Here is a 24,363-nt window from a genome sequence, read left to right on the forward strand (position 1 = left end):
TAAAACTGACAATTAAAAGCAAAATCAGCTTAAAAGGCTGGAAACAAAGGCTGAAGGTAACCTTTGCCAGGAAGTAGTGCAAACTCATGTGGAAGAGCAGACAGTTAAAATGGCAAGGTTGGCAGCTGAAGGGGCTGATGATTATGAGCTGGTCCATAAAACTTGGTTTGGCTTCCAGGATCAAGTTCAGTCCATGAGGAATAGAAACTGGGGCAGAGAGATATCCTCATGTAGAAGGGGCAAGGTAAATCTCAGTGAAGATCATAAAGACAACTTACCACAGGGTAAAAAAGAAACCCTTGAGGGAGACAAAGGAGTTAAAAAGCTCAGGTGCTTTCATTGTCATAAAGTGGGCCACGTAAAATCAGTGTTGGTGGGCTAGCAGAAAGCCAGAGGTAGGAAAACCAGACAAGTCTGGGAGGTTTTTTTGGACTATTAACAAAAATCACAAGGGAAGTTAGACAACTGCCTCAAAGATGATCAGAGGTTGATTTAAGGAGGAAGTGCCAGATCTGCTTAAAAAATACACATGCAAGGGTTACGTTTATTCACATAGGCCAGGAGTAGCAGGTAAAGAGGGGACAATATTAAGGGACACAGGATCCTCTCGGTCTGTAATGCTGAAGGATGAGGGGGTGTGTACTCCTGAGGGACTATTGCCAGAAAAAGTACTGGTAACAGGAATTCATGGTGAGACAAAAAGTGCTCAGTCATGTAAAGTGAGGCAAGAGAGTCCAGAGAAGACAGGAGAATTTGTGGTAAGAGTACTGGACAAACTTACAACTCCAGAAATACAATTTGTCCTTGCAAATGATATAGTTGATTCACCGGTAGGCATGCTGCTTACTCTTGTTGAAAAGTCAGTGGGGACACAGGCAACTGAAGAAAAGAAGAATAATTATCCAGGAATTTTCCCAGACTGTGGGATCATAGGATCACAGAGGCACAAGTTGAAGCAGGACAGATCAAAATGCAGAGATAAGGAAGCTGAGTTAGCTTTATCCAAGACTTCTTTTGATCAGATAAGAAAAAGGCATTCAGAGAGCGCAAATGCATCCCTGTGAGTTATTACTTAACAAATGATGTCTTAATGAGGAAACGGAGACCATCACATATTCAAGCAGATGAGGAATGGACAGAGTTTCAGGCATAGGTTGAGAAGGGAAAGATATAAAAGAGACCGAAGAGGCAACCTTTTCACGCAGAGGGTGGTACGTGCATGGAATGAGCTGCCAGAAGTAGTGGTGGAAGCTAGTACAGTTGCGATATTTAAAAGACATCTGGATGGGTATGTGAATAGGAAGGGTTTGGAGGGGTATGGGCCAGGTGCTGGCAGGTAGGACTAGATTGGGATATCTGGTTGGCATGGACGAGTTGGACTGAAGGGTTTGTTTCCATGCTGTACATCTCTATGACTCTACAAATTGTTTTGCCAGAAGAGTATAGAAAGGAGGTGCTGCAAGTGGCGCATGAGCTACCACATGGAGGTCTTTTAGAGGTGAGGAAAACACTGGCTAAAATACAAAGACATTTTTACTGACTTGGACTACACAATGATGCAGTTAAATTTTGCCAAATGTGTCATACATGTCTGCTAATCGGAAAACTACAGGCAGTAATAAAACCTGCACCTTTAATACCTATTCTAGCATTTGAGGAACCTTTCACAAGAGTCTTGATTGATTGCACAGGTCCCCTACCGAAGGGTCTGTTTCCATGCTGTACATCTCTATGACTTTATCAAATCGAGAGGAAATTGAGTGAGGTGAACTACTTGATATGGACTCCAGACAGGAAGTAATCTCGCACAGAGTGTGTCATGTGAATATTTTCCAAAGGTATTTCGATCAGGAAAGAATGCAAGAGGAGAAGGTGTTCATGATTACAGCACAGAAGGGAAAAACAAGTTTAGTGGATTTTGAATTGGACATTCCTCAAATCAAATTGGACAATGAGGAAGTTGTCAAAAATTGGGATAAATTATTGAGTTACCTTCCACAAGAAATTTGAAACGACCTGAAAGAGTTATTACTATCACGTGGGGAGATATGGAGAAATAAACAGGGAAGCACTAACCTAATTGTGCATGATCTAGAGATAGGAGACACTGTTCCGATTAAGCCACATCCTTATAGGCATAACCCGCTAAAGTTGGCACAGTTTCAGAAGGAGATAGAGTGCATGCTCCAAGGTGGCACAATCGAAGTGAGTTACAGTGACTGGAGCTCACCCAAAGTCATGGTGTCAAAGCCAGATGGTACCCAACGGTTATGTGTGGACTATCGCAAAGTCAATGTTGTTACAAAGACTGATGCATATCCAATTACACGGTTGGAGGACTGTCAAATAAGTGGAACAATCAACTTACAGTTCTAAGTTGGACTTACTCAGAGGCTACCGGAAAGTACCTCTGTCAGAGAGAGAAAAGGCAATTTCGGCTTTCGTAATGCCAAATGGACTATATCAGTTCAAAGTCAGGCCATTCGTATGAAAAACGCTCCAGCCACATCTCAGAGACTGACGAAGAAGATCATTGCCAGATTATCCAACTGTGTGGTGTACATTGATGACCTGATGATTTTTACTCACTCATGGAAGGGACATATACTGTGTTTATCGGAATTGTTCGATCGACTTCGGAAGGCAGACTTGGTGGTAATCCTAGCTAAAAGTGAGTTTGCCAAAGCCCAAGTCACCTTCCTGGGCCGTGTTATTGGACATGGATAAATGGCCCCATGGGATGCAAAAACAAAAGTCATTGGGGAGTGACGAAAAGAGCAGTACTACAGTTCCTGGGATTGAGTGAATTTTACCTAACGTTTGTTCCAAACTTTAACAGTGTGGTTGTTCCACTCACCAAACTGTTAAACAGGGCAAGAAGTTTCAGTGGACAGTGGACTGTCAAAAGGCATTTGACAGCCTAAAAGCCGTGTTAACCATTGTCACAGTATTAGCCACACCGGATTACATGAAGCCTTTCAAGGTGGCTATCAATGCCAGTGATGTGGGTGCCGCTGCGGTGCGGTGTTCCTGCAGAAGGATGATGAGGGAACCGAAAGACCCATCTTTTCCAGGGAATTGAACGTTCATCAACAGAAATATTCAACAGTGGAGAAAGAGACTTTGTATTGGCATTACAACATTTCAGTGTTTATATTACCAGCAATGCATTTGAGACAATCATACACACTGATCATAACCCATTGACATTTGTGGAAACATTTAAAAACAAAAATGCCAGGTCGCAAAAATGTGATTGCCAATGCGTTACCGAGGCTCGATTGAGATATGGGAGGTGTTTGGTGGCGGGTGTGCCACGGCCTTATTTTGCATGTGGGTCTGCATGTTTATAGTTAGTACAGTGTATATGTGTGTTTTAGACGAATAACCAGTTTGTTTTTGAAGAGTTTTAAACATGAAGCCATCTTTTGATATTGATGTTTTTTTGTTAAATTTCTAATAAAAATATCTATATAAAAAAAAAACATGAAGCCATCTTTTGATATTGATGTTTTTTTTTAAAATGGGGGGAGGTGTCACAGAGCTGGTCCTTTTTATCTAAAAGCTGTTTCTTTTCTTTCTGTGCCCTTAGTTTTTCTCAGAGGAGTCATAAACAGTTCCCCGGTTCCGATTCGACTAGTTTGGTACAGAGATTAAAGGGTATTGAAAGGCCTCACTTACCCAGCAGTCCCATGTCTGCGGGACAGAACACCAGCACTTCAACGGAGATTCACTGATGATGTTACCCAGCATGGTGATGGAACGTCTGAGAACAAATCTACCAGCTCAGCGAGCAAACTTACAACCTGAACAACAAATCTTCTCAAAAATCACAAGTATCCATTTATGCTGATCCCATTTCCCTGCACTTGGCCCTTATCCTTCTAATCCATTCCTATCCATGTATTTGTTCAAATGTCTTTTAAATGTTGTTAATATACCCACTTCCATTGGCAGCTCATTCCATATGCATACCACCCTCCATATAAAACAGTTGCCCCTCACGTTCTCTTTTATTCTTTACCCTCTAACCTTAAACTCATGCTCTCTGGTCCTCAATTCCCCAACCCACAGGAAAAGACTGAGTGCATTCATCCTATCTATGCCTCTCATAATCTGATACACCTCGATAAGGTCCTCCTTCAGTCTCCTACACTCTAAAGATAAAAGTCCTAGCTTGTCCAAGCTCTCCCTATAACTCAGACCATTGAGTCCAAGCAACATCCTTGTAAATGTCTACTGCACTCTTTTCAGTTTAATAACATCTTTCCAATAACACAGTGACCAAAACTGAACACAATACTCCAAGCACTGCCTCACCAATGCCCTGCATATCTACAACACAACTTCCCAATTTCTATACTCAGTACCTGACTGATGAAGGCCAGTGTGCCAAAAGCCTTCTTCACTGCCCTGTCTACCTGTGACTCCACCTTCAGAGAACTGTGAACCCCTGAACTCCAAGATTCCTCTGTTCCACTACACTCCTTACGGACTTAGCATTCACCACGAAACTCCTACCTTGATTTGACTTTCCAAAATGCAAGACCTCACACTTATCGATACTAAGCTCCACTTGCCATTGCTCGGCCCACTTCCCCAGCTGATCAAGGTCCTGCTGCAATTTATGATAACCTTCCTCACTGTCCATGCTACCACCTATTTTAGTGTCATCAGCAAAGTTACTAATCATGCTTTGTACATTCTCATCCAAATCACTGATATAGATAACAAACAGTAATGGGCCTAGCACCAACCTCTGAAGCACTCCACTAATCACAGGCATCCAAACCGACAAGCATCCTTCCACTATTACCCTCTGCTTCCTACCATCAAGCCAAATGTGTATCCAGTTTACCAGCTCCCACTGGATTACATGTGATCTAACCTTCCAGAGAAGCCTACCATGTGGAATCTTATCAAGTGCCTTACTGAAATCCATATTGACTACATCTATCGCCCTGCCCTCGTCAACCTTTCCTGGTCACTTCATCGACGAACGCTAACAAATTTGCAAGGCATGATCTCCCACTCACAAAGCCATGCTGACTACTCCTAAATAAACCCTGTCTTTCCAAATGCATGTACATCTTATGTCTCAGAATCTTCTCAAGCAACTTACCCACCACACATGTTAGGCTTACTGGTCTATAGTTCCAGGCTTTTCTTTGCAGCCCTTCCTGAATAAGGGTACAATATTCCTTCACATAGATTTAGTTGGTGGACAAGTCAATCTTATCTACTTCAGTTTGTGTGTCCATAATTCTTGAATTATCTGATGGATGAGTATAAGCTGTACTTTAATTCCAATCACCTTAATTTGGATAGATATGTTTCTAATTATTGAAATATAAAATTCTTGAGTCCATTCAACTTCAAATGTCACATTTTCATTGCATTTGCAACAAAATCCTGAACAATATTGGCTGAGATTTTCAGTGTTCCAGATATGCTGTCATCAGTTACGTATTTTAGAAGGGGGTGGGGACCAACATGAAGAGACTGAAATGGATGTTGATCTGAGAAATAATTTAAAAATAAAGCCAATAGTCTGAGATTGTACTGGCCTGTCCTAATGTCATACCAAGGGCAGAGGGGCTGTTCTGAATCCTATGAAAACAACAAAGAATCATCTACTCAATGAAACAGCATGTCTTAACAGCAAGGCTAGAACACTGAGGACATTACCTTTCACTATGAATAAAGTTAAGAAAGGTATCCATTTATATAGTCTTTTGCGTAAACTTAAGACATTTCTAAGCACCTTACAGATAATTTATAGGGGGAGGCAATGGCCAGGTGATATTATTGCTGAACTGTTAATCCAGAGACCAAGATAATGTTCTAGGAACCAGAGTTCGATTCATAGAACATAGAACAATACAGCACAGAACAGGCCCTTCGGCCCACGATGTTGTGCCGAACTTCTAACCTAGATTAAGTACCCATCCATGTACCTATCCAAATGCCGCTTAAAGGTCGCCAATGATTCCGACTCTACCACTCCCACGGGCAGCGCATTCCATGCCCCCACCACTCTCTGGGTAAAGAACCCACCCCTGACATCTCCCCTATACCTTCCACCCTTCACCTTAAATTTATGTCCCCTTGTAACACTCTGTTGTACCCGGGGAAAAAGTTTCTGACTGTCTACTCTATCTATTCCTCTGATCATCTTATAAACCTCTATCAAGTCACCCCTCATCCTTCGCCATTCCAACGAGAAAAGGCCGAGAACTCTCAACCTATCCTCGTACGACTCCCTCTCCATTCCAGGCAACATCCTGGTAAATCTTCTCTGCACCCTCTCCAAAGCTTCCACATCTTTCCTAAAGTACTGCACACAGTACTCCAAATGTGGCCTAACCAAAGTCCTGTACAGCTGCAACATCACTTCACGACTCTTGAATTCAATCACTCTGCTAATGAACGATAATACTCCATAGGCCCTCTTACAAACTATCCACCTGAGTGGCAACCTTCAAAGATCTATGTACATAGACCCCAAGATCCCTCTGTTACTCCACCTGACTAAGAACCCTACCATTAACCCTGTATTCCGCATTCTTATTTGTTCTTCAAAAATGGACAACCTCACACTTGGCAGGGTTGAACTCCATCTGCCACTCCTCAGCCCAGCTCTGCATCATATCTAAGTCCCTCTGCAGCCGACAACAGCCCTCCTCACTGTCCACAACTCCACCTATCTTCGTATCATCTGCAAATTTACTGACCCACCCTTCGACTCCCTCATCTAAGTCATTAATAAAAATTACAAACAGCAGAGGACCCAGAACTGATCCCTGCGGAACTCCACTTGTAACTGGGCTCCAGGCTGAATATTTACCATCTACCACCACTCTCTGCCTTCGACCGGTTAGCCAGTTTTCTATCCAATTGGCCAAATCTCCCTCTATCCCATGCCTCCTGACCTCCGCATAAGCCTAACATGGAGAACCTTATCAAATGCCTTACTAAAACCCATGTACACTACATCCACTGCTCTACCCTCAGAACATTACCCAAGTCTCGGGATTAACGGTCCAATGGTAATACCATTAGGTCATCTCCTCCCCAGAATAGTACTTTCGAAAAGCTACCCCTGACAAGATAGGCTGAATGACCTGCACCTTTCCTGAAATTGTAAAATTCTCATCCATGTAGCAGTCAGGAAATGTGGTAGCATAGTGACAATGACAGTAATACTCGAGAAACTCAGGTAATGGTCTGGAGGCATGGGCTCAAATCCGACCATGGCAAGTGGTAGAATTTCAAAATCAAGCAATTAAATTCTGAATCAAACATTAGCTTCAGTAACTGACCACAGCAACTAACATTGTTTGATTGAGTTTTAAAAACCTCATCGAATTTGTTATGCCCTCTAGGGAAGGAAATCTACCATCCTTCCTCAGACTGGTCCAGACCCACAGAAATGTGGTTGACTTTCAATTCTTCTCAGCTCAAGGGCAATTAGGGATGGACAACAAATGCTTGCCTTATCAGCAGCACCCACAACTCATGAAAGAACAAAAACTGTTCAGGCACAATCTTCTGAAGTTAAAATGGGAGAAGGACGCAAGATTAAAACTACTTTCCATCAATAGTTATTTTTGACACTCTAATAAAAGTTGACAGCGCGGTAATGTAAAGTTAAAACTTTGCTACCTGTAACAGCTAATAGAGAAATACAGATAACATAGAACATAGAAGAATACAGCGCAGTACAGGCCCTTTGGCCCTCGATGTTGCGCCGATCCAAGCCCACCTAACCTATACTAACCCACTATCCTCCATATACCTATCCAATGCCCGCTTAAATGCCCATAAAGAGGGAGAGTCCACCACTGCTACTGGCAAGGCATTCCATGAACTTACGACTCGCTGAGTGAAGAACCTACCCCTAACATCAGTCCTATATCTACCCCCCCTTAATTTAAAGCTATGCCCCCTCGTAATAGCTGACTCCATACGTGGTAAAGGAGACCAAAACTGCACACAGCACTCCAGTGCGTAACTCAAGGGCAGTTAGGGATGAGCCTGACCTGGCCATGAAAGAAAAAAGAAAAACATTACCAGCACAGATCATAGAATCCCTTCAGTGTGGAAGTAGGCTATTTGGCCCATTGAGTCCATGCCAATCCTCACAAAGACTATCCCATCCAGACCCACTCTGTTACCCTGTCCCTGTAACACTGCATTTCCCATGGTTAATCCACCTGGATTGCACATCCCTGGACACTGTGGAGCAATTTAGCATGGCCATCGAACCTGCGCATCTTTGGACTGTGAGAGGAAACCGGAGCAGCAGGAGGAAACCCACGCAGACATGGGGAGAATGTGCAAGCTCCACATTAGCCTGAGGCTGGAATCGAATTCAGGTAGCATGATCATATACTTGGTTAAAGAGGTAGCTTTTAATAACTCTGAGTTTACCATTGATCAGAAACTGAACTGGACTAGCCATACAAATACTAAGCAGATCGGAGCTTAGGAATTCTACAATGAATAACTCACCTCCTGACTCCTCAAACACTATCCGGGACAAAGCTGCCTGCTTGATTGACACCACATTCACAAACACCCACTCTCTCCACCAGTGACACTCAGTGGCAGCAGTGACATCTACAAGTTGCAATGTAGAAATTCCCCAAGACCTATTGGATGGTGGACCACGCATGAGTGGCCAAACAGCCTCCCCCGTTCCTATTTCTTATGGTCTAATGGCCCCTTAGTCAATACCTTCCAAACCTAAGACCACTTCCCTCCCAAATGATGAGCAGATACAGAGGAACATGACCACCTGCATGTTCCCCTCCAAGCCATTCACCATCCTGACTTGGAAATATATCACTGTTCGTCCAGTGTCACTGGTTCAAGATCCTGGAATTCCGTCCCTAATGGCATGGCAGGTGGCCTTACGAAATAGACTGCATCTACAAGAATATAGCTCAACGTCACCTTCTCAAGGACAACTAAGGATAGGGGGAGCATGCTGGCCCAGCCAGCGATGCCCATGTCCCAGGAGCAAATATAAAAATATTCCTTAAAGGTGGAGGGATTCATAAAATGAATTGTGGAGCTAATGACGCAAATTGATGGCAATGTACAAGTCCGGATCCCATCCCCCTGCCAAATTAGTTTAAACCCCCCCGAAGATTCCTGTCATAACAGATGGCAAAAGTTGAATTCAATACAGATCTGGAATGCTGAGTTTAATTATGATTTATAAAAAGGTTGACTTTTTGTTTTACACTTGTAATAAGACTATTTAAATTAGTTCTTGTATAACTGACTACAGTTACTGTTTCTTTTAAGTGCAATAAACCGGTTTATTTATAACAGAGTATATGGTAGCAGCTTACGTTGAGTTTGAAAGCGATGTTGTTCAATCAGAAATAATGATATTAAATATAAACAAAGGGGCTTATGAAACTGTGAAGAGAAAAATTGGCTATGATGGATTACGACCCAAAATGAAAAGTATGACAGTAGAGAAGCAATGGTTAACATCGAAAGACAAATAAAGATGATGGGATACCACAGGTCACTGCAGCATATGGTTTTGGTGGGGATAAATATTATAAACAATTGTAGGCTAATCCGCAACATTCCTGTACACTCCTGAGCTCATTCCCAAAGCATGAAGCATTGGTGGGTGCTAAAGTCAGTAGCTCTCTCACCATAAGCAAGTAATTAATAGTCAAATGACTTGTTAAAGATTCAGGTGACAATAATATTACACTGTGCACACCATCAAACAGTTGGTGCAGGTAGGAGTGTGATTCCATTCTTATAACAATCAGATTGTCTGGTCTCACCACTGGGTGGGATGTTCTTCACTGTGTTTCATATTTGCCCACCCCTATAGCACTTTCAGGCTCACTTTGGCTCTAAGCTCACTGCTAATTTTGCTTCTGGATGAGGGCGGAGGCGTACTAGCTAACTTCACTCTCTGTAATTAGCAATAAAAATACCTTCTTTTAAAGCACAGAAGCACCCCAAGGAAAGTGTTCCAACCAGGGGTAACAAAACAAATCTAAGATCATATTGGATCTAAGGAAGATACCTATTAAATTTCAAAAAGAAAGTAAATTAAGGATTCAGAGCATTTTAACAAATAAGGACCAAGCAAGACATTGAGAAAATAGACTATGACACTAAATGAGTGAGAAATGTAAAAGCTCATATATGTGTAAAAAGGAAAAGAATACCAAAAGCAAATGTGAATCCATTAGAAGCAGACACAATTCCAGCCCACTTCAAAAATAATGATTGGATTTGGATGAGTCTACCTGGATTTAGGAAAAGAAAATCATTTTTGACAAACCTGGGAGAGTTTAAGGACCTAAATAATATATTAAGTAAGAACCGATAGATGTTGTTGGTTTAGATTTTCAGAATGTTTTCAAAAAGGTTCCACATTGGAGGGTAGTGAAAAAAATTACAGCACATGGGAGTTGAGGGCCGGGGAAAATAAATTAGCATCAATTGAGAATTGATTAATGAACATAAAAGAGCATCAGAACAACTGATTCAATTTTAGTTTGGTAAGTTTCAACTAGTGTGGTTCCACAGGGGTCAGTGTTTAGACCGCAGCTATTCATAATCGATAGGAATGATTTGAAGAAAAACAAAATACTGCAGATGCTGGGAATCTGAAACAAACAGACAGAACACTCTAGAAACTCAGCAGACCTGACAGCATCCTTGCTGAAAGAAACAGAGTTAACATTTTAAGTTCATTATGACTTTTCTTCAGTCAGGGTTAAACATCATACTTCGAAATTTGCAGATGGAGTTTAGAAGCATGAGATGTGATCTAATGCCATCATACAAAATTCTTGTAGGGACTGACATGGTCAATGCAGGAGGAAGTTTTCCTATATTAGAATAAAGAGTAGGTCATTTTGGACTATGATTTCTTGGAATTTTTATCAATCGAAAATAGGGGCAGTGACTATTTAGAAATCTTTGCGCCAAATGACAATGGAAACGCAATAGTTGAGCATGCCCAAGACAGAAACTGATAGATATCTATGTATCAAGGGACATAGGATTGTTGCAGGAAACTTTTGTTGTACTTAAATCTCATTGCAAGGCTCTCTGTTTGAAAATAGTACACAAACATGGTTACATTATGAACGTGGAGCAGCAAACAAAGGTCTTTCACCAGTTTGGATAACAAGGAGGTTCCTCTGTTCCATTAAAATCTCCTTAAGATAATTACACTGGAAAACGTCTACACTAATTCACTCACTCAAGTTTCAGAGGTTCTTGCAGATCCCAGCAGAATCACCTACAATATCATGTTTACAAATAGGTTCTGTCAAATTCAGGAGTCAACAAACTGATCTCTCCAGCAGTTCCACTCCCTCTACCTCAATTAAAGACATACAGTGCTACAGCATAGAAAGATACTCTTCAACCTATTGTATCTGTACCAGTTATCAAGAACTGATCTACTCTAATCCCATTTCCCAGCATATCTTTCAGTGTTTCAAGTGATCATCTAGATAGTTTTTAAATGTTGTAGCAGTTCCTGCCTCTACCACTGTTTCAGAAAGTGAATTTGAAACAGTGAAAGGGGATATTCCACTCTGTTTTAATTGTGAACAACATCGCTGCAAGGTGACCTGACACCAACATCTGGTGAAGGAAATATAGTGACTATATTCATGGGTATAAAACACAATTGCTCATTTAAACTATTGCCAAATCAAGATTGTTCAGTGAACACTAACCCTGTAACATGGGCACGGCTTTCCATACTGCAACCGGTCCGAGGCTGGCAAACTGCCCAAAGGAAGTTTCTAGGAAAAACATTGGCATTCCAGCAACTGCCAGCATCAGAATGTAGGGAATAAGGAAAGCACCTGCAAAATATAGAAAAGGGAAAGTAAAATAGATTGCTTGAATGTTAATGTCACCAGGTTTCACAACTAATAGTTCATTTCAAATTAACACAGGAATGAAATGTTGTTGACAGAAGAGTGTGGCTGCTGATTGTACACAGGATCTGAATACAATCAACATTCAGGAACCTATACAACAGTGTTGCTTCTAAAACCTGCTGACTTCTCCAGCATTCTCCACTTGTTTCACACACCCAGCATGCACTGTATTTTGCTTTTATTTAGCTTCGTTAATTGTACTTGGCAGCCTTAATGTGACTGTCAGAAGGAAAATGCAATGGCCAGGAGATTGGAAAGGGCCTCATTATAGGGTTGGAGCTTGGAGTGAAAGTACAACCAGTGCTGCCCAATGATACTTCTTACATTGATTCCATTTCCCTCAGGAGAGCTGTTTCTGTCATGCTTATGGACCAGGGAGAAGAATCGTGAATGTAACAAAACAGTGTGACACCATAAAAAGGGCAGTCTTTACCAGAGTGTCAGAGAGATTGTCCAAGTTTGGGGTGATGCACATTCTCCATTTTGTCCTGGTGTTTGGAGAGCCGCAACATTACCTCTGTGCACTGTTTCCTGTCTTGGAAACAGGAAGGGACAGAAACTGGAAAGAGGAGATAGGGACGAGGAGATATTGACCCCATCTACATGGGTACAGTGAGATTATGAGGCCATCCCTCAATGAACACAGACTTCCCCACCCTAACACACACCAATCATTCACCAGCATCACATTCATTTCAAACTCTCCTACCAGGAAGTTCCTGACCAAAATCAATTAATAAAACCCACCAACCAAAAATCTTCACAAGCATGCTTTACACCAGTGAACTCTTCACCCTCGTGCACAAGCCTTTACTGCCTTCCTTTCAGATATTACCACTCAGCCTAATGTTGCATTCCTGCACTAGTGACTGAAGCTTGACTGGTGCAAACTGCTGACTCTCACAGCAGGAAACTACAGATGGCCATGCAGAGAGTGTCTTCAAACACCTACATTATTTGAGGGTCTGCCTTCAGACTGGGGCAATACAATGGGTCGGTGGTGAACACAGAGTCATACAGCACAGAAACAGACACTGCAGTCCAACTCTTCTGTGCTGATCAGACATCCCAATCTGATCTACTCCATTAACCAGAATTTGGCCCAAATCCCTCTAAACCCTTCCTCTTCATGTATCTGATATAAAGGTTGCCTTTCAAATGTTGTAATTGTACCAGTCTCCACCACTTCCTCTGGCAGCTCATTCTATACAAGCACCATCCTCCGTTTGAAAACAATGCCCTTTGATTCCCTGTTAAATCTTTCCCCACACCCCTTAAACCTATACTCTCTGGTTTTGAACATGCCCATCTTTGGAAAATGACCTTGTCTATTCACCCTTTCCATGCCCCTCTGCTCCAATAATCTAGGGAAAAATGCCCCAACCTATTCATGGTTTGGAGGAGCCAGTGCTGGACAGGGGCAGACAAAGTTAAAAGTCACACAACACCAGGTTATAGTCTAACAGGTTTATTAGGAAGCATTAGCTTTCGAAGCGCTGCTGCTTCATCATGTGGTTGTGAAGCAGGACCAGAAGAGACACAATCTAAAGCAGAAGATTACAATGATCTATTGAACAAACCTAGATCGTTAAGTCTTTCATCTTTTAGATTGGGTTTGCTGTTTTCAGTTCTTTAATATGTAAGTCCCAGAACTTCTTTTAAATCACATTCTCCAGATAACCTAAGATTTTATCACAAAAGGTGAGTTTCATGAGTACCTGCCACGTTCATGGTGGGTGGTGTCCCCACGTGTAATGGAGGTATCGTGTCAACCCTCTGGCTGTCAATGCAGGCAGTCAATCCATGTTTTTTTTAAAAATTCCACTTTGGAAATAGAACCAGTCCGACTCAAGACTGGGATACATACATACTCTAACCTCATACCTTTAAGGCATTGTCTGAGCTGAAATGTCAACTTTTGTTACAAAACTTTAAGTTATCTGGAAAATGTGACTTAAAAGTTCTGGGATTTACATATTAAAAAACCAAAAACAGCAAATCCATTCTAAAAGAAGAAAGATATAACAATCTAGGTTTGTGCAATTTATCATTGTATTACTGTAATCTTTTGCTATAAATTCTGTGTCTTATGGTCCTGCTTCACACAGAGTTATAGTCATAGAGATGTACAGCACAGAAACAGACCCTCCTGCCCAACTCATCCATACTGACCAGATATCCCAACCCAATCTAATTCCACCTGACAGCACCCAGCCCATATCCCTCCAAACCCTTCCTATTCATATACCCATCCTGATGAAGAAGCAGCACTTTGAAAGCTAGTGCTTCCAAATAAACCTATTGGACTATAACCTGGGTGTTGTGCAATTTTTAAACTTTATCCAGCCTATTCAGTCTCTCCCAATAGCTCAAACTCTCCAATCCCCACAACATTTCTGCACCCTCTCAAGTTTAACAGTATCTTTCCAATAGAAAGCGGACCAGAATTGAATTCAGTACAGTATTACATAAGAGGTCTCACCAATGTCCAGATGAGTTTATCCAAATGACAACTAGATGACCCAAATGGCTTGACCAATGTCTTGGAGAGCCATTAAAGTACATCCTAACTCCTATACTCAATGTATTGGCCAATGAGGATAAGTGTACCAAACGCCCCTTTCACAATCCTGTCTACCTGCGACTCTACTTTGAAGGAACTGTGAACCTGCATCCCTCTGTCTCTGCTCGGCAGCACTCTGCAGGGCCCTACCATGAACTATATAAGTGCTGCCCAGTTTGCCCTCTCCAGCTTTCTTCCATTTGCCCACAAGCCTGTATCTTGTTTATTTTGCTCTGAGCAATGGGTACAATCGCTACTTCACAACGGTTAGCAACCTCCGCCTCTAGACACTCTCACTATCTGCTCCCCTCATTCTTATTCCCTCCTGTACATAACGTCAAAAACACCATTTTCCTGCGCCTTTCAGTCCTCAACAACAGTTAAGTCTGACTCTGCACCTTAACACTTTGACTCCTCGCATCCCACCCTGTTTAGACTACATTACCCATGCTAACGTTGGACACCCCGCGCTTGCGCAGAACTGTCCAGCAGCTTGGTTGTCTGCGATGCCTCATGGGAGTTGTAGTTCTGACGTGCGTTCGCGCTCCGCAGCAGCTGGTGTCCAACGGTCAGGAGTTCGAATTGGAGCGCGCGAGAGCCCACGAACGACAGTCACGTGGTGCGGCTTGTGTTGTTGGAGTGCATCTGTAAATACCGGTGGGAAGGGGGCGATGGTTTATACACTCCCTCAATCAACATCCTCCTCATTATATAAACTACCCCGATCCTGTCCATCAACTACTCCCAGTGATGGCTCTCCCATAGTCAAATCTGGCCGTTACTGCCCTACCCCCATTGGAAAGTTACAGAGATAGCGGCTGAAATCCTTCTGCCTATCAACTATCCACACCGGGATCCCCAGTTTAGAGAGCGGCACCATCCGGGCTGTTCACACTGTGGGGAGGTTACAGCTTCTCCCCACGTCTGCATGAGTTCCCGCTGGGTGCTCTGGTTTCCTCTGTCTGAAGGTCTGCAGTTTAGGTCGACTGGCCATGCTGAATCTTCCCTAGTCTTCAGGGATGTGCAGACCAAGTGGATAGGCCAAGGGAAACGCAGGGATACAGGAATAAACAGTGCAGAGATGATGGGCCGAATAGCCTCTATCTGCACTGTCGGGATTCTCTGATTCTTTGTGAGATCCATAATTTGACATGAGCATCAGTCATATGGAAGATCATTAGTTGAATAGCAGTGTTAAGTGCATAAACATTATCATTTCGATAGGAAACAACACTTTCATCCACAATGTAGGATCTCAGCTATCCTCTCAAATTTATTGAACTGCTGTTAAACACAAAGGAGTTCAAATAAAGTTCCCAAGAAGGTCACTGGAGCAACAAGTTTGAAATTGAAGCCCTTTCTGAGATGCTGTCCTCAGTTCTCTTCCTGTGTGCTCTCCACAGTCTCCAAAAGTAATCACAACTGACACCACCTGAGACACTAAAGTAATCTACCAGTCACTATTTGCATGCCTTGAAGTCAGCAGCAACCTCCACCTTGTCAAATGGGTCAGTTATTTTTGTGGGGCCCGTTTGTGATTGTATGTTTTTGTTAAATTGCAGACATATTGTTTTTATAATTGAAACTTGAACACTGTGCAAATGTGCAATAAGGGCGGCTGGTATAACTGTTGGTGACTGCAGGTTAAAATGCTCTCTGGTTCTTTGAATGCGATTTTTTACGCCATTTATTTGTTCTCTTTGTGCTTTTCTCTCCTGTATTTTGGATTTCATGACAATACCTCCTCCATTTCTGTAAGCCAGATACGGGAATCTCCATACATTGCCCAAACCCACAGCAGAACCGATCACTGAGAGCAAGTAGTCAGTCTTCGAGGACCAGTTACCTCGCTCGACGTTCTCGTCACCTTCGTGCACACATTCACTGGTGGCAGCCTGGAAAAAGAGGAAATGTTAGAAAAACTCAGCAGGTCTTAGCAGCATGCATGGAGAGAAAGCAGAGTTAATGTTTTGAGTCCAGTGACCTTTCTTCAGAACTGATAGTACCTCGGAAGAAACTGTATAAAAGCTGATGACGAGAAATGAGGTAAAAACAATGACTGCAGATGTTGGAAACCAGATTCTGGATTTGTGGTGCTGGAAGAGCACAGCAGTTCAGGCAGCATCCAAGGAGCTTCGAAATCGACGTTTCGGGCAAAAGCCCTTCATCAGGAATAAAATGACGAGAAATGAGCCGACCAAGACCAAAGGGAGAGAAGGAAAGTTAGACAAAGGAATGGTTAATGGCAGGGAAGGGGGGGAAAATGATAGGGACAATGAGTAAATGAAATTTGATTGACTCAGTTCAAAGCAGCGAGGTCATAATTGGACCTACAATAGATAAAGGACGTTGTTAGTCGAAAGTGAGGACTGCAGATGCTGGAGATTACAGTCAACAATGTGGTGCTGGAAAAGCACAGCAAGTCAGGCAGCATCTGAGGAGCAGGAGAATCAACATTTTGGGCAAAAGCCCAAACCTGAATTGAAGTTTTGGGCAGATTCCTGATGAAGGGCTTTTACCCAAAATGGCGATTCTCCAGCTTCTCAGATGCTGCCCGACCTGCTGCGCTTTTCCAGCACCACGCTGAAGGATATTGTTAGCTCAGCTGGCTGGCTGGATGGTTTGCAATGCAAATAGATGGCCACAGCATTAATTCAATTTGTGCACTGAGTGTGGGAAATTGTTAGATTTGTGGCAGCCATTTTGTCACATATTAAAAGCCTGGAAACCATTTTGCATCTCATCTTCGTGCCTGCTTGCTAAAAGCCTGTGTTTTCCTATGCCCGGCTAAGACACTTGGCCTTGCAACTGTACTGATACCTGATAAATTATTCTCTTTGGATGGAGCTATTCTTCTCTTTGCAAGGACCTATTTGTCTACTAACGCCTGCTTATCAGCTACTAACCGACGCTGTCCAGACATTACGTGACTGAAGCTAATGACTGGGCAAGGTGCCTAGCTTGCTAATTATCCTGCAATTAACAGTTTGCTATTTGTTAATCAATCAATTATGGAGGAGAAAGTGAGGTCTGCAGATGCTGGAGATCAAAGTTGAAACTTTATTGCTGGAACAGCACAGCAGGTCAGGCAGCATCCAGGGAACAGGAGATTCGACGTTTCGGGCACAGGCCCTTCTTCAGGAATGAGCAGAGAGTGTTCAGCAGGAGAAGATAAAAGGTAGGGAGGAGGGACTTGGAGGAGGGGAGTTGGAAATGTCTTCTTCTTGACCTCTCCGCCTCCATCCTACTCCCACCTATCACCCTCACCTTGACCTCTTTCCACCTATCACATTTCCAACGCCCCTCCTCCAAGTCCCTCCTCCCTACCTTTTATCTTCTCCTGCTGAACACTCTCTGCTCATTCCTGAAGAAGGGCCTGTGCCCGAAACGTCGAATCTCCTGTTCCCTGGATGCTGCCTGACCTGCTGTGCTGTTCCAGCAATAAAGTTTCAACTTTGATATCCAAATGAATCCAACAAGAACTGGACCAAGCATATGTGGTACTCATAATCTTCTTCATCCTAAGTATACGCATGATTTTACTACAACTGCTAAGTATTTCATCAGTAATATTTTCAGCAACATAACACAAAACATCGCAGATAAGAAAAACTGCAGCATATTAACATGCCAAATTTCCCCTAAAGTAAATGCATTAAAATTCCATCAAATTTGACAATATTGTTATGTATTTGGCTTTAAGGGGTTAACACGTAGGGGGTTCCATACAACAGCCAAGCAGGGTGAGATCAATAGTTGTGATGTTGAGAAGATATGCTCTTCTTCATTAGGGTAAATAAAACCACAGAAAGTAGACAAAATCAAACACAAAATATTGCTGAGGAAAGGAGTGAACAAAGACAGAAATGGGAACTATTTAAATCAGGTAGCTGTGGGAGTCGGTTGGTTTGTAGTAGATGTCCGTGTTGATTCGGTCGCCTGAGATAGAAACAGAAAGGTCTAGGAAGGGGAGGGAGGAGTCCGAGACTGTCCAGGTGAATTTGAGGTTGGGGTGGAAGGTGTTAGTGTAGTGGATGAACTGTTCAACCTCCTCGTGGGAGCAATCAATTATGGCCTATATAATCACTCTTATGTGGCCGTTCTTCCCCTGAGGGAGAAAGTGAGGACTACAGATCAGAGCTGAAAATGCGCAGCAAGTCAGGCAGCATCCAAGGAGCAGGAGAATCGTCGTTTCGGGCATGAGCTCTTCTTCAGGAAGGCCCGAAACGTCAATTCTCCTACTCCTTGGATGCTGCCTGACCTGCCGTTCTTCCTCTGAGCCAAAATGTATTCTTGCTTTGTACGCTCTGAAAAATATAGTCAAAAACATCAACCCGTCGATGAAATTTAAAAGGCAAAATACTGCAGAGGCTGGAAATCTGAAATGTAAGCAGAAAATGCTGAGCCAACAAGCGCGAGAAGGGAGCTGGGTTCCCTTGTGGTTACGGAGGCTGGGAGACGCTGAGGCAAGGTTGTGTTGAAGGAGACCGCGCCGGACTTTGTGACTAATTCGGCGGCGTCTGCCTTGAGAGACTTACAGGGATCCCAATATTTGTTGCCTGTCTCAGTTTGTCCTGGTTTGTCTATGGTTTTGTTGTTTGCTTTATTGTTTGTTCTTTGCTTGTTTATTTGCTTTCAGAATAATGGGATCGCTGAACTCTAAATGCAAAAGAAGGGCTGCTCCCGGGGACAAGTAAATCTTAGTCTCGCTGAGCAGGGTGGCCTGTGTCTGGTTGCGATCTCGAGGAAAACACAGAAGCACTGTGGTAAATATGTTCAAATCAAGAGTAAGGTAGGGGATATCATCATCCTGCCGTCGCCGGTCGATATCCTAACTTTGACTGTTCTGGAATGTGAATGCCTCGATACCCTTACAAGCAAGGAATAAACAAAAGCTAAAAACTGAGATAGGAACAAAATTGGAAAATGTTCATGACTCAGTGCTGATTCTCTGCAGCTTGCAGAAAGGTTAACCCTTTGTGGTCTGGTTTGGATGCACATTTGCTTGTTGGTGATGGAATGTTTGTTTTGTTCCCTAGAGCTCGAGATCCAGGACTGTTTTGAATTTGATTTGCATTTTGGGAATTTGATTTTCTCAAAGTTAAGGAACCATCTGATTTATGAAATTAAATATTAACCCACCCTCCTTATAGACCCTACTGTCAATTTCTAACTAGCCACATTTTATGCTCTCATGAAAGCCAATCTTATTTAAATTTGAATCAATTCAATATGGGAAAAGACAACATTACAATTTGACATCAGCATAAACCTGCTCTCGAATTCCCAATAGTTTCATACTCCTGCCAAAGATCAATTTTACCCCTACATGTTGGACTAATGAAAGAATTGACTAAAGGAAGTATAAGCAGTAGCATTATAAATTCTGGCCTCAGGTGCAGAATCATTTTGTTCCAGGATGAGAACAGGTGTCTGCTTAATTTTAATAATAATCTAAACCAAACATTAAGGAAAATCACCTCAGACTCATTGATTGGAGGAATTGCATGAACTTTAGATAATTTAGTTAACTATTGTAAAATTGGAAGCATAAAGGTAGATCCAAAATATTCCAAACCAACAGTATTATTTTCAGAAAATGATACTTGCAGATTTAATTTTTGTTTCAGACTGGTTTGTTTCCACTTAATTTTAAAACTGTTTTATCTCATTTCATTGGTGATTATGGAGTACCAGTCATTACTTTATTCTGTATCAATTTCCCTCCCTCAGACAATTGAAGATTCAGTTCAACATTGTTTTGAAAAATCATGGAACAGATATCCTACTGTTAATGTGTCTTTGGATTCAGCCATTATTTGTGATTAGAAGTATTTTGTTACCATGTGAGTAGACAAGACCTTTTAACACAACTGCAGTTATTTCACAGTCTATAACATTGTAAATGAGCAATGATTGGTCAGGACTGCTTAAGGAACCTGTCTGGGATTTAAATTAAGGGACTAGAACCAGGGAATTATAAATGGATTTGAGTTGGAAGCTATACAATTTACATTTTAAAATTTGGATTTAAGAAATGAATTTCTAGTTTATATTGATTTTTAACATGTCTTAAAATGTTTGCACCCTCAATTATGGGTAATTATTAGTTACTTTTAAAAACCAATTTTATTAGCCCTGAATATCACAGTCAGAATTAATTGGCAGGATCGACTGGTTTTATATGTTTAAACAGTCAGTGACCTGTCTCATTGCCTCAGTTACTTTGGAGCATGGCTGCATTAATTCATTGATTTAAGAATGGAAGGATAAAGCTGATATCAGATGAAAAGATACCTTACCGAAGGAATTCAGTTGAAGGAATTATGCATGTGTTCAGAGGATAGAGGTATGCACAGCAGATGGAACTCCCAAAGGCTGGGAGATGTTCATAGTTGAGTGTGAATGGGAAGATGAAAAACAAACAGCGTAAGGCCATTAAGGTTGAGTATTTAAAGGATTAAAGCAACAATGTTGTAAAAAAGAACTTGCATTCTACTTGGTATTGCAAGCCTATGTCTGGCACACTGACCCTATTTGAGGAAGGGTTGATATTGATTGGTATGAGGAATAGCAATTTTATTCCAGGATACCTACTGAACCCCTAACATCTCCTGATTAGTCCCCAGCACATCCCCTGACCATTCCCCCCCCTCTACTGCCTTGTTAGGTTTTTGCCTCCCACCAACCCACCTCCACTCCTAGCACCTTTACTTGCCACTGCAAGAGATATAAAACCTGCACCCACACCTCCCCCCTCACTCTATCCATGGCCCCAAATGATCCTTCCACATCCAGTAGAGATTTTCCTGCACCTCCTCACACGTCATCTACTGGGTCTATTGTGGTCTCCTCTCCACTGGGGAGACAGGACATCAACTTTCAGATTGTTTCATTGAACATCTCTGGGACACGTGCACTAAACAACCCCACTGCCCTGTGATGAAGACTTCAACTCTCCCTCCCACTCCAGCAAGGGCATGCAAGTCCTGGGCCGCCTCCAACACCAGATTCTAGCCACCCAATGCCTGGAGGAAGAGCACCACCACTTCCAACTTGGGACCCTCCAACCACACAGGATCAATGTGGATTTCAACAGGTTCCTGATCCCACGCCACCCCAATCCCAGATCCAACCCTCCAACTTGACATCACCACCTTGAATTGACCTACCTGTTGATCTTCCTTCCCACCTATCTGCCCCAACCTATCACCATCTTCATCAACCTGTCGCATTCCCAGCTACCTACACCCAATCCATCCCCTGCCCCCAACCCCACCCACATTCCTGATGAAGAGCATATGCTCAAAACCTTCCCTCCTGCTCCTCAGTTGCTGCCTGACCAGCTGTGCTTTTTCAGCACCACACTTTTTGGCTCTAATCTCCAGCATCTGTGGTCCTCACTGCCTCCCTGTGAGGGTTCTAGTCCAGGTAATTGTGAGCCATTGGATTTGTAGTGGATGATGGCTGATTTAGCTTTTTCCACCTGGAACCCAAGCAAAATATACAGTTTCTACCCAATGGAGTTAGTGTATTTGTTCCCCATTTGCCAGCAATCAGTTTGTAAACTGAATCCTCAAAGAAGCTTTGCAATTCACAACTAAAATTCCCAAATCATCCACACCTCTGTTTTACTTGAGGTTACTGTTTATTGTTCTGTTAACTCACCATGTCCTTTGGAGCATGTGTTTGATGGTAGGTCAGTGAGAGCCCAGATAAAGTCAATTCCCTTGATGATCCTTATGGTGTGATTGTAATATAGGTTCCCCAATAGTAAGAGAAATTGAGAAACAAATGTGCCAGGAGATCTCAGATATGAGTAAGCATAATAAGGTTTATAATGGGGATTTTAATTTTCCAGCCGTAGTGAGACTACCATAGTGTTAAAGATTTGGATGGTGAAGAATTTGTCAAGTGTTCAGGAGTATTTTCTTTATCAATATATGAATGCACCTACTAGAGAAGGAGCAAAACCAGACCTTTGGGCAATAAGTCAGGGCTGGTGACTGAGGAGCACTTTGAGTCTAGCAATCATAATTCTGTTAGTTTCAAAATGGTTATGGAAAAGGATAAACCTTTGGAAAAAGTTCAAGTTTTTAATTGGAGTAAGGCAAATTTTAATGTGGTGATACAAAAACTTTTAAAAAATCAATTGGTGTAGACTGCTCGCAGGTAAAAAGATGTCTGACAAGTGGGAGGTGTTCAAGAATGTGATGACCAGAGATATTTTGTTCCTGTTAGAGTGAAGGGTAAGGCTGGTAAGATTAGAAACAATGGATGAATAAAAATAGATATTCTTAAGAATAAAATCTTCTCAGATATGGGCAACTTTTATTCAATTGAATCTCTTAAATGAATATAAAGTGTAGGGACATTCTTGAGAGAAATCAGGGAAGGCAAAGACAGGATATGAGACAGCATTGGCAGATAAAGGTTAAGGAAAATCCAGAGATTCTGCAAATAAATTACCAGGAAGAGGGTATCTCGGGAGAGGGTAGGGCTCAGTATAGCAATGCAGCAGTGTGGTTTCATGATGTGTTAAAGCTTCTTTCATGGAATGTGTGCATAAGTGATCAAGCCAACAATTGTTGTTCATCCCTCATTGCCCTTGAAGTGGATTCCTGGCTCGAAAGTTATACAGGTTGATTATAAACTAGTCAGGCACATTGTAAATCTGGAGTCATATATTGGACAGACACAGTTCTGTATTACTAGTCTAATGCCATTACCACTACCTCCCCTTAAATTACACTTTTTTATTTACTTCCTCCAGTATAAAGAACATTAGTGTATACCAGGGACCTTACCAATTCCTTAAACATTCTACAGTCTTAAACTGAAGACCAGATTTTGCTTTATACAATGAATAGTATAATTACTCACCTGATTTTACTTACCAAGGCCCCTGCTCATCTCATACTTGCTCCATTTCCCATTTCCTGAATTAATGCTTTCCCTATGGTGTTCAGGAAAAGCGCAGCAGGTCAGGCAGCATCCAAGAAGGGCTTATGCCCGAAACATCGATTCTCCTGCTCCTTGGATGCTGCCTGACTGGCACTTTTCCAGCAACACATTTTTTCAGCTCTGATCTCCAGCATCTGCAGTCCTCTTTCTCCTATGGTTTTCAGCCTTGAATGCTTTAAAAACTCACCCATTTCATGCAGTTTTTCAATCCCTTGTCAGCTTGAGGTTGAAGATAGAGAAATAAAAAGGGTAGGGTGGGGGGTAAAATAAAAGCATCTCCTTCGCCTCTCTCAACTCTTTCTATGCTGCATAAGAGCATTCCATTCCATTAACTTGCCTTATTTATTCTATTGGGGTTCAGATCAGTCTCTTATTAACTGGTTTGCATAACTGCTTAAGTCAGTCATACAGCGTGGAAACAAACCTTTTATTTTTTTTTTTCGTAACGACACTCTTCCCCCATTTATTTTTTTTTTTTTCCACACTACCACCTAAGTGCGGTAGTGCTTATTTTATCCCCAGAACCCATGGTGTGTGTGTGCAGGTGTGAGACACAGTGAAAGAGAAACAAACCTTTTAATCCCAACCAGTCTATTACTTAATTGGCTAATCTCACTTGTTGCGCAGCAGTGGCCTTAATTTGGTTGACTTGCCCTGCCATGATTGAATGGAAGAGCAGATTCAATGGGCTGAATGGCCTGATTCTGCTAATATATCTTATGATGTAATGGCCTTATCAAAGAGATTTCAGACTTAAAAATGGTAACTTTAAGTAAAGTGCTAAATTGCACACACGTTTTGCACTTTGCACCACAGCACCAGTCAGTGGCAATCAGTACTCACTCGCATTGAGTTACTTTCAAAAGTCATTGAAATATGATGTCT

At 42.1% G+C, this 24,363-nt stretch overlaps 1 pseudogene; it reads right to left on the reverse strand.

Moving 5' to 3' along the window:
- The window catches only part of LOC122557085, an 80,048-nt pseudogene that overhangs the window by 40,091 nt on the left and 15,594 nt on the right, over nt 1-24,363 (reverse strand).

This window comes from Chiloscyllium plagiosum, chromosome 15 (assembly GCF_004010195.1).
Source record: "Chiloscyllium plagiosum isolate BGI_BamShark_2017 chromosome 15, ASM401019v2, whole genome shotgun sequence".
Classification (NCBI taxonomy): Eukaryota; Metazoa; Chordata; class Chondrichthyes; order Orectolobiformes; family Hemiscylliidae; genus Chiloscyllium; species Chiloscyllium plagiosum.